Below are 11,904 nucleotides of genomic sequence, written 5' to 3'. Positions count from 1 at the left end.
GGCCATGTTTCATCCAAATGAAGCCATCTTGCACTATTTGCATGTACTTAAAATTTGATGTTGAGTTTTTTTGCCATCTATTATCGTTGTTACGGCCATGTTTCATCCAAATGAAGCCATCTTGCATTATTTGAATGGCCTTGAAATTTGATGTTGAGTTTTGTTGCCATCTATTATCGTTGTTACGGCCATGTTTCATCCAAATGAAGCCATCTTGCACTATTTGAATGGCCTTGAAATTTGATGTTGAGTTTTTTGCCATCTATTATCGTTGTTACGGCCATGTTTTATCCAAATGAAGTCATATTGCACTATTTGAATGGCCTTGAAATTTGATGTTGAATTTTGTTGCCATCTATTATCGTTGTTACGGCCATGTTTCATCCAAATGAAGCCATATTGCACTATTTGAATGGCCTTGAAATTTGATGTTGAGTTTTTTTGCCATCTATTATCGTTGTTACGGCCATGTTTCATCCAAATGAAGCCATCTTGCACTATTTGCATGTACTTAAAATTTGATGTTGAGTTTTTTTGCCATCTATTATCGTTGTTACGGCCATGTTTCATCCAAATGAAGCCATCTTGCACTATTTGAATGGCCTTGAAATTTGATGTTGAATTTTGTTGCCATCTATTATCGTTGTTACGGCCATGTTTCATCCAAATGAAGCCATATTGCACTATTTGAATGGACTTGAAATTTGATGTTGAGTTTTTTTGCCATCTATTATCGTTGTTACGGCCATCCCGCTTGGCAAAATGTCGCGCGACATGCATGCTTGAAATCGATGCTTGTTAACATTTTATTTCAAGCATCGTGAGTGTCCCAGCGTGAGCGCTGAGCGCACCTCCCCTCATTCTCAATGCCGCGTTTTTGGTTAATCCTCGCTCCCACCCTTTCTTTCCTTCTCCTCAACGGACCCACCATTCCCGCGAGCGTAGACCGATCAAAAAATTCCAGGAAATTCGGACAGTAAGTGTGCAGTTTTTTATTCTCAGAGCTATTCGGGAATATTATAATACTTGATGGCGCGTATTGGCGATCAAATCGTTGGCTGCTTGCTCCACCGATGGCGCGTGCTGTTGGAAGAAAAACACTTGTTGTTTGATGCGTTTTCCTGAGGAATGAAAGATATATCTAGCATTAGAATGGTGAACATAACTAGGACTATTTAAAACTTACCGATCACGAATATATTGAAGTTAAATGGCGACTCTGTAAGCCCAATTCACCTTCTTTGAACGGTTATCAGGTGCTTTGGCAATGAAATAGCTAGGTGTGATGGAAAATAATAGAAGAATAAACAAACATTAAAAGCAATACGATTGTTAAAACACAAACATCATTTGAAATATTCTTCTTCTTATGCATGCACTTACCCGTAGATCATGTAACAGAACAAACTGCAGTTACGCCTGCGTTTACATCTTTCACGATTTACTTAACCACTTTTATATAAACATTTTATAATTTTCACTGCATCTTCCGGCACCGATCCTTCCCAAATGAAATTTGCATTCGTTCTGACAATGAGTTTCGAACGATCAAAACACAACGCGAGAGTGAAGAACACAAAGTAAATGGCACTATGTACAAGTGTTGATCATATGGTCAAAATAAAGTATAATGGAATTTATTTTACTTCAAATGAATTGATTTTATTCTGATTTACATTTCAACTATTGTTATCAGCCTAGTTGTTAATGTTTAAAATTTTGATGAAGTGAAAACATCATTACCAGATAAATGAAACGACAAACGACGCATTTTGACCATATCGAATTATGATCGTCTTTACACATAGTGTCATCTCTGGCGCTTCAGGGTCTCACGCTCATAGCAAAAATTCTCGCAAATTCGCAACGGTGGGAGCGTTCAGCTGTGGAGGGCTGGAGGAGTGCTAGTGTGTGTCTCATGCACAAAGCGAAATTTTGGTCAACACCTCGATGGTGGGAGCGTTTTTCCATGGGATGGGGTAGTGGAGTGCGAGTGTGTCGCATGATTCCTTCAAAACTAGGGCCAGGGGTAGCGAGAGGCATTAAAATGAGTTACTCTTTGCCAAGCGGAATGTTTCATCCAAATGAATCCATATTGTACTATTTGAATGGCCTTGAAATTTGATGTTGAATTTTGTTGCCATCTATTATCGTTGTTACGGCCATGTTTCATCCAAATGAAGCCATCTTGCACTATTTGAATGGCCTTGAAATTTGATGTTGAGTTTTTTTGCCATCTATTATCGTTGTTACGGCCATGTTTCATCCAAATGAAGCCATCTTGCACTATTTGAATGGCCTTGAAATTTGATGTTGAATTTTGTTGCCATCTATTATCGTTGTTACGGCCATGTTTCATCCAAATGAAGCCATATTGCACTATTTGAATGGCCTTGAAATTTGATGTTGAATTTTGTTGCCATCTATTATCGTTGTTACGGCCATGTTTCATTCAAATGAAGCCATCTTGCACTATTTGAATGGCCTTGAAATTTGATGTTGAATTTTGTTGCCATCTATTATCGTTGTTACGGCCATGTTTCATCCAAATTAAGCCATATTGCACTATTTGAATGGACTTGAAATTTGATGTTGAGTTTTTTTGCCATCTATTATCGTTGTTACGGCCATGTTTCATCCAAATGAATCCATATTGTACTATTTGAATGGCCTTGAAATTTGATGTTGAATTTTGTTGCCATCTATTATCGTTGTTACGGCCATGTTTCATCCAAATGAAGCCATCTTGCACTATTTGAATGGCCTTGAAATTTGATGTTGAGTTTTTTTGCCATCTATTATCGTTGTTACGGTCATGTTTCATCCAAATGAAGCCATCTTGCACTATTTGAATGGCCTTGAAATTTGATGTTGAATTTTGTTGCCATCTATTATCGTTGTTACGGCCATGTTTCATCCAAATGAAGCCATATTGCACTATTTGAATGGCCTTGAAATTTGATGTTGAATTTTGTTGCCATCTATTATCGTTGTTACGGCCATGTTTCATCCAAATGAAGCCATCTTGCACTATTTGAATGGCCTTGAAATTTGATGTTGAGTTTTTTTGCCATCTATTATCGTTGTTACGGCCATGTTTCATCCAAATGAAGCCATTTTGCACTATTTGAATGGCCTTGAAATTTGATGTTGAATTTTGTTGCCATCTATTATCGTTGTTACGGCCATGTTTCATCCAAATGAAGCCATCTTGCACTATTTGAATGGCCTTGAAATTTGATGTTGAATTTTGTTGCCATCTATTATCGTTGTTACGGCCATGTTTCATCCAAATGAAGCCATCTTGCACTATTTGAATGGCCTTGAAATTTGATGTTGAGTTTTTTTGCCATCTATTATCGTTGTTACGGCCATGTTTCATCCAAATGAAGCCATTTTGCACTATTTGAATGGCCTTGAAATTTGATGTTGAATTTTGTTGCCATCTATTATCGTTGTTAACGTACTTAACAACATGCCCGTCATGGGTTCAAGCCCTAAATAGACCGTGCTCCCATACGTAGGACTGACTATCCTGCTATGGTAACAATAAGTCACTGAAAGCCAAGCTCACTTCACTAGTGGGTACTTGGCAGGCCCTTGACCGACAGTGGTTGTTGTGCCAAAGAAAAAAGAAAAAATTATCGTTGTTACGGCCATGTTACATCCAAATAAAGACATCTTGCACTAATTCATTGGCCTTGAAATTTGATGTTGAATTTTGTTGCCATCTATTATCGTTGTTACGGCCATGTTTCATCCAAATGAAGCCATCTTGCACTATTTGAATGGCCTTGAAATTTGATGTTGAGTTTTGTTGCCATCTATTATCGTTGTTACGGCCATGTTTCATCCAAATGAAGCCATCTTGCACTATTTGAATGGCCTTGAAATTTGATGTTGAGTTTTTTGCCATCTATTATCGTTGTTACGGCCATGTTTTATCCAAATGAAGCCATATTGCACTATTTGAATGGCCTTGAAATTTGATGTTGAGTTTTTTTGCCATCTATTATCGTTGTTACGGCCATGTTTCATCCAAATGAAGCCATCTTGCACTATTTGCATGTACTTAAAATTTGATGTTGAGTTTTTTTGCCATCTATTATCGTTGTTACGGCCATGTTTCATCCAAATGAAGCCATCTTGCACTATTTGAATGGCCTTGAAATTTGATGTTGAGTTTTGTTGCCATCTATTATCGTTGTTACGGCCATGTTTCATCCAAATGAAGCCATCTTGCACTATTTGAATGGCCTTGAAATTTGATGTTGAGTTTTTTTGCCATCTATTATCGTTGTTACGGCCATGTTTTATCCAAATGAAGTCATATTGCACTATTTGAATGGCCTTGAAATTTGATGTTGAATTTTGTTGCCATCTATTATCGTTGTTACGGCCATGTTTCATCCAAATGAAGCCATATTGCACTATTTGAATGGCCTTGAAATTTGATGTTGAGTTTTTTTGCCATCTATTATCGTTGTTACGGCCATGTTACATCCAAATGAAGCCATCTTGCACTATTTGCATGTACTTAAAATTTGATGTTGAGTTTTTTTGCCATCTATTATCGTTGTTACGGCCATGTTTCATCCAAATGAAGCCATCTTGCACTATTTGAATGGCCTTGAAATTTGATGTTGAATTTTGTTGCCATCTATTATCGTTGTTACGGCCATGTTTCATCCAAATGAAGCCATATTGCACTATTTGAATGGACTTGAAATTTGATGTTGAGTTTTTTTTGCCATCTATTATCGTTGTTACGGCCATGTTACATCCAAATAAAGGCATCTTGCACTAATTCATTGTCCTTGAAATTTGATGTTGAATTTTGTTGCCATCTATTATCGTTGTTACGGTCATGTTTCATCCAAATGAAGCCATCTTGCACTATTTGAATGGCCTTGAAATTTGATGTTGAATTTTGTTGCCATCTATTATCGTTGTTACGGCCATGTTTTATCCAAATGAAGCCATTTTGCACTATTTGAATGGCCTTGAAATTTGATGTTGAGTTTTTTTGCCATCTATTATCGTTGTTACGGCCATGTCTTATCCAAATGAAGCCATCTTAAACTAATTCAATGGCCTTGAAATTTGATGTTGAATTTTGTTGCCATCTATTATCGTTGTTACGGCCATGTTTCATCCAAATGAAGCCATCTTGCACTATTTGAATGGCCTTGAAATTTGATGTTGAGTTTTGTTGCCATCTATTATCGTTGTTACGGCCATGTTTCATCCAAATGAAGCCATATTGCACTATTTGAATGGCCTTGAAATTTGATGTTGAATTTTGTTGCCATCTATTATCGTTGTTACGGCCATGTTATATCCAAATGAAGCCATATTGCACTATTTGAATGGCCTTGAAATTTGATGTTGAGTTTTTTTGCCATCTATTATCGTTGTTACGGCCATGTTTCATCCAAATGAAGCCATCTTGCACTATTTGCATGTACTTAAAATTTGATGTTGAGTTTTTTTGCCATCTATTATCGTTGTTACGGCCATGTTTCATCCAAATGAAGCCATCTTGCACTATTTGAATGGCCTTGAAATTTGATGTTGAGTTTTGTTGCCATCTATTATCGTTGTTACGGCCATGTTTCATCCAAATGAAGCCATCTTGCACTATTTGAATGGCCTTGAAATTTGATGTTGAGTTTTTTGCCATCTATTATCGTTGTTACGGCCATGTTTTATCCAAATGAAGTCATATTGCACTATTTGAATGGCCTTGAAATTTGATGTTGAATTTTGTTGCCATCTATTATCGTTGTTACGGCAATGTTTCATCCAAATGAAGCCATATTGCACTATTTGAATGGCCTTGAAATTTGATGTTGAGTTTTTTTGCCATCTATTATCGTTGTTACGGCCATGTTTCATCCAAATGAAGCCATCTTGCACTATTTGCATGTACTTAAAATTTGATGTTGAGTTTTTTTGCCATCTATTATCGTTGTTACGGCCATGTTTCATCCAAATGAAGCCATCTTGCACTATTTGAATGGCCTTGAAATTTGATGTTGAATTTTGTTGCCATCTATTATCGTTGTTACGGCCATGTTTCATCCAAATGAAGCCATATTGCACTATTTGAATGGACTTGAAATTTGATGTTGAGTTTTTTTGCCATCTATTATCGTTGTTACGGCCATGTTTCATCCAAATGAATCCATATTGTACTATTTGAATGGCCTTGAAATTTGATGTTGAATTTTGTTGCCATCTATTATCGTTGTTACGGCCATGTTTCATCCAAATGAAGCCATCTTGCACTATTTGAATGGCCTTGAAATTTGATGTTGAGTTTTTTTGCCATCTATTATCGTTGTTACGGCCATGTTTTATCCAAATGAAGCCATCTTGCACTATTTGAATGGCCTTGAAATTTGATGTTGAATTTTGTTGCCATCTATTATCGTTGTTACGGCCATGTTTCATCCAAATGAAGCCATATTGCACTATTTGAATGGCCTTGAAATTTGATGTTGAATTTTGTTGCCATCTATTATCGTTGTTACGGCCATGTTTCATCCAAATGAAGCCATATTGCACTATTTGAATGGACTTGAAATTTGATGTTGAGTTTTTTGCCATCTATTATCGTTGTTACGGCCATGTTTCATCCAAATGAATCCATATTGTACTATTTGAATGGCCTTGAAATTTGATGTTGAATTTTGTTGCCATCTATTATCGTTGTTACGGCCATGTTTCATCCAAATGAAGCCATCTTGCACTATTTGAATGGCCTTGAAATTTGATGTTGAGTTTTTTTGCCATCTATTATCGTTGTTACGGCCATGTTTTATCCAAATGAAGCCATCTTGCACTATTTGAATGGCCTTGAAATTTGATGTTGAATTTTGTTGCCATCTATTATCGTTGTTACGGCCATGTTTCATCCAAATGAAGCCATATTGCACTATTTGAATGGCCTTGAAATTTGATGTTGAATTTTGTTGCCATCTATTATCGTTGTTACGGCCATGTTTCATCCAAATGAAGCCATCTTGCACTATTTGAATGGCCTTGAAATTTGATGTTGAGTTTTTTTGCCATCTATTATCGTTGTTACGGCCATGTTTCATCCAAATGAAGCCATTTTGCACTATTTGAATGGCCTTGAAATTTGATGTTGAATTTTGTTGCCATCTATTATCGTTGTTACGGCCATGTTTCATCCAAATGAAGCCATCTTGCACTATTTGAATGGCCTTGAAATTTGATGTTGAGTTTTTTTGCCATCTATTATCGTTGTTACGGTCATGTTTCATCCAAATGAAGCCATCTTGCACTATTTGAATGGCCTTGAAATTAGATGTTGAGTTTTTTTGCCATCTATTATCGTTGTTACGGCCATGTTTCATCCAAATGAAGCCATCTTGCACTATTTGCATGTACTTAAAATTTGATGTTGAGTTTTTTTGCCATCTATTATCGTTGTTACGGCCATGTTTCATCCAAATGAAGCCATCTTGCACTATTTGAATGGCCTTGAAATTTGATGTTGAGTTTTGTTGCCATCTATTATCGTTGTTACGGCCATGTTTCATCCAAATGAAGCCATCTTGCACTATTTGAATGGCCTTGAAATTTGATGTTGAGTTTTTTTGCCATCTATTTATCGTTGTTACTGCCATGTTTTATCCAAATGAAGTCATATTGCACTATTTGAATGGCCTTGAAATTTGATGTTGAATTTTGTTGCCATCTATTATCGTTGTTACGGCCATGTTTCATCCAAATGAAGCCATATTGCACTATTTGAATGGCCTTGAAATTTGATGTTGAGTTTTTTTGCCATCTATTATCGTTGTTACGGCCATGTTTCATCCAAATGAAGCCATTTTGCACTATTTGAATGGCCTTGAAATTTGATGTTGAATTTTGTTGCCATCTATTATCGTTGTTACGGCCATGTTTCATCCAAATGAAGCCATCTTGCACTATTTGAATGGCCTTGAAATTTGATGTTGAATTTTGTTGCCATCTATTATCGTTGTTACGGCCATGTTTCATCCAAATGAAGCCATCTTGCACTATTTGAATGGCCTTGAAATTTGATGTTGAGTTTTTTTGCCATCTATTATCGTTGTTACGGCCATGTTTCATCCAAATGAAGCCATTTTGCACTATTTGAATGGCCTTGAAATTTGATGTTGAATTTTGTTGCCATCTATTATCGTTGTTACGGCCATGTTTCATCCAAATGAAGCCATCTTGCACTATTTGAATGGCCTTGAAATTTGATGTTGAATTTTGTTGCCATCTATTATCGTTGTTACGGCCATGTTTCATCCAAATGAAGCCATCTTGCACTATTTGAATGGCCTTGAAATTTGATGTTGAATTTTGTTCCCATCTATTATCGTTGTTACGGCCATGTTTTATCCAAATGAAGCCATTTTGCACTATTTGAATGGCCTTGAAATTTGATGTTGAGTTTTTTTTTTGCCATCTATTATCGTTGTTACGGCCATGTTTCATCCAAATGAAGCCATCTTGCACTATTTGAATGGCCTTGAAATTTGATGTTGAGTTTTGTTGCCATCTATTATCGTTGTTACGGCCATGTTTCATCCAAATGAAGCCATCTTGCACTATTTGAATGGCCTTGAAATTTGATGTTGAGTTTTTTGCCATCTATTATCGTTGTTACGGCCATGTTTCATCCAAATGAAGCCATATTGCACTATTTGAATGGACTTGAAATTTGATGTTGAGTTTTTTTGCCATCTATTATCGTTGTTACGGCCATGTTTCATCCAAATGAAGCCATCTTGCACTATTTGCATGTACTTAAAATTTGATGTTGAGTTTTTTTGCCATCTATTATCGTTGTTACGGCCATGTTTCATCCAAATGAAGCCATCTTGCACTATTTGAATGGCCTTGAAATTTGATGTTGAGTTTTGTTGCCATCTATTATCGTTGTTACGGCCATGTTTCATCCAAAGGAAGCCATCTTGCACTATTTGAATGGCCTTGAAATTAGATGTTGAGTTTTTTTGCCATCAATTTATCGTTGTTACTGCCATGTTTTATCCAAATGAAGTCATATTGCACTATTTGAATGGCCTTGAAATTTGATGTTGAATTTTGTTGCCATCTATTATCGTTGTTACGGCCATGTTTCATCCAAATGAAGCCATATTGCACTATTTGAATGGCCTTGAAATTTGATGTTGAGTTTTTTTGCCATCTATTATCGTTGTTACGGCCATGTTTCATCCAAATGAAGCCATCTTGCACTATTTGCATGTACTTAAAATTTGATGTTGAGTTTTTTTGCCATCTATTATCGTTGTTACGGCCATGTTTCATCCAAATGAAGCCATCTTGCACTATTTGAATGGCCTTGAAATTTGATGTTGAATTTTGTTGCCATCTATTATCGTTGTTACGGCCATGTTTCATCCAAATGAAGCCATATTGCACTATTTGAATGGACTTGAAATTTGATGTTGAGTTTTTTTTGCCATCTATTATCGTTGTTACGGCCATGTTACATCCAAATAAAGGCATCTTGCACTAATTCATTGGCCTTGAAATTTGATGTTGAATTTTGTTGCCATCTATTATCGTTGTTACGGTCATGTTTCATCCAAATGAAGCCATCTTGCACTATTTGAATGGCCTTGAAATTTGATGTTGAATTTTGTTGCCATCTATTATCGTTGTTACGGCCATGTTTTATCCAAATGAAGCCATTTTGCACTATTTGAATGGCCTTGAAATTTGATGTTGAGTTTTTTTGCCATCTATTATCGTTGTTACGGCCATGTTTCATCCAAATGAAGCCATCTTGCACTATTTGAATGGCCTTGAAATTTGATGTTGAGTTTTTTTTGCCATCTATTATCGTTGTTACGGCCATGTTTCATCCAAATGAAGCCATCTTGCACTATTTGAATGGCCTTGAAATTTGATGTTGAATTTTGTTGCCATCTATTATCGTTGTTACTGCCATGTTTTATCCAAATGAAGTCATATTGCACTATTTGAATGGCCTTGAAATTTGATGTTGAATTTTGTTGCCATCTATTATCGTTGTTACGGTCATGTTTCATCCAAATGAAGCCATCTTGCACTATTTGAATGGCCTTGAAATTTGATGTTGAGTTTTTTTTGCCATCTATTATCGTTGTTACGGCCATGTTTCATCCAAATGTAGCCATCTTGCACTAGTTGAATGGCTTTGAAATTTGATGTTGAATTTTGTTGCCATCTATTATCGTTGTTACGGCCATGTTTCATCCAAATGAGCCATATTGTACTATTTGAATGGCCTTGAAATTTGATGTTGAGTTTTGTTGCCATCTATTATCGTTGTTACAACCATGTTTTATCCAAATGAAGCCATCTTGACTATTTGAATGGCCTTGAAATTTGATGTTGAGTTTTGTTGCCATCTATTATCGTTGTTACGGCCATGTTTCATCCAAATGAAGCCATATTGTACTATTTGAATGGCCTTGAAATTTGATGTTTAATTTTGTTGCCATCTATTATCGTTGTTACGGCCATGTTTTATCCAAATGAAGCCATTTTGCACTATTTCAATGGCCTTGAAATTTGATGTTGAATTTTGTTGCCATCTATTATCGTTGTTACGGCCATGTTTCATCCAAATGAAGCCATCTTGCTCTAGTTGAATGGCCTTGAAATTTGATGTTGAATTTTGTTGCCATCTATTATCGTTGTTAACGTACTTAACAACATGCCCGTCATGGGTTCAAGCCCCAAATAGACCGTGCTCCCATACGTAGGACTGACTATCCTGCTATGGTAACAATAAGTCACTGAAAGCCAAGCTCACTTCACTAGTGGGTACTTGGCAGGCCCTTGACCGACAGTGGTTGTTGTGCCAAAGAAAAAAGAAAAAATTATCGTTGTTACGGCCATGTTACATCCAAATAAAGGCATCTTGCACTAATTCAATGGCCTTGAAATTTGATGTTGAATTTTGTTGCCATCTATGATCGTTGTTACGGCCATGTTTCATCCAAATAAAGGCATCTTGCTCTAATTCAATGGCCTTGAAATTTGATGTTGAGTTTTGTTGCCATCTATTATCGTTGTTACGGCCATGTTTCATCCAAATGAAGCCATCTTGCACTATTTGAATGGCCTTGAAATTTGATGTTGAATTTTGTTGCCATCTATTATCGTTGTTACGGCCATGTTTCATCCAAATAAAGGCATCTTGCTCTAATTCAATAGCCTTGAAATTTGATGTTGAGTTTTTTTGCCATCTATTATCGTTGTTACGGCCATGTTTCATCCAAATGAAGCCATATTGCACTATTTGAATGGCCTTGAAATTTGATGTTGAGTTTTTTTGCCATCTATTATCGTTGTTACGGCCGTGTTTCATCCAAATGAAGCCATCTTGCACTAATTCAATGGCCTTGAAATTTGATGTTGAGTTTTTTTGCCATCTATTATCGTTGTTACGGCCATGTTTCATCCAAATGAAGCCATCTTGCACTATTTGAATGACCTTGAAATTTGATGTTGAATTTTGTTGCCATCTATTATCGTTGTTACGGCCATGTTTCATCCAAATGAAGTCATATTGCACTATTTGAATGGCCTTGAAATTTGATGTTGAATTTTGTTGCCATCTATTATCGTTGTTACGGCCATGTTTCATCCAAATGAAGCCATCTTGCACTATTTGAATGGCCTTGAAATTTGATGTTGAGTTTTTTTGCCATCTATTATCGTTGTTACGGCCATGTTTCATCCAAATGAAGCCATCTTGCACTATTTGCATGTACTTAAAATTTGATGTTGAGTTTTTTTGCCATCTATTATCGTTGTTACGGCCATGTTTCATCCAAATGAAGCCATCTTGCACTATTTGAATGGCCTTGAAATTTG

At 36.4% G+C, this 11,904-nt stretch overlaps 1 long non-coding RNA gene across 1 annotated transcript; it reads right to left on the bottom strand.

Annotated features, from left to right (window-relative positions):
• Positions 1-735: 735 nt before the first annotated feature.
• LOC120952608 (uncharacterized) lies at positions 736-2,083 on the bottom strand. Its single transcript, XR_007451863.1, has 3 exons — positions 1,384-2,083; positions 1,187-1,276; positions 736-1,121 (listed from the first exon to the last, which is right to left on the bottom strand). It is a non-coding gene; the product is annotated as an uncharacterized LOC120952608 (long non-coding RNA).
• Positions 2,084-11,904: the final 9,821 nt, after the last annotated feature.

Source organism: Anopheles coluzzii, chromosome 2 (assembly GCF_943734685.1).
Source record: "Anopheles coluzzii chromosome 2, AcolN3, whole genome shotgun sequence".
Classification (NCBI taxonomy): Eukaryota; Metazoa; Arthropoda; class Insecta; order Diptera; family Culicidae; genus Anopheles; species Anopheles coluzzii.
The sequence above is the reverse complement of the archived record's forward strand: the minus strand, read 5'-3'. Positions and strand labels throughout refer to the sequence as shown.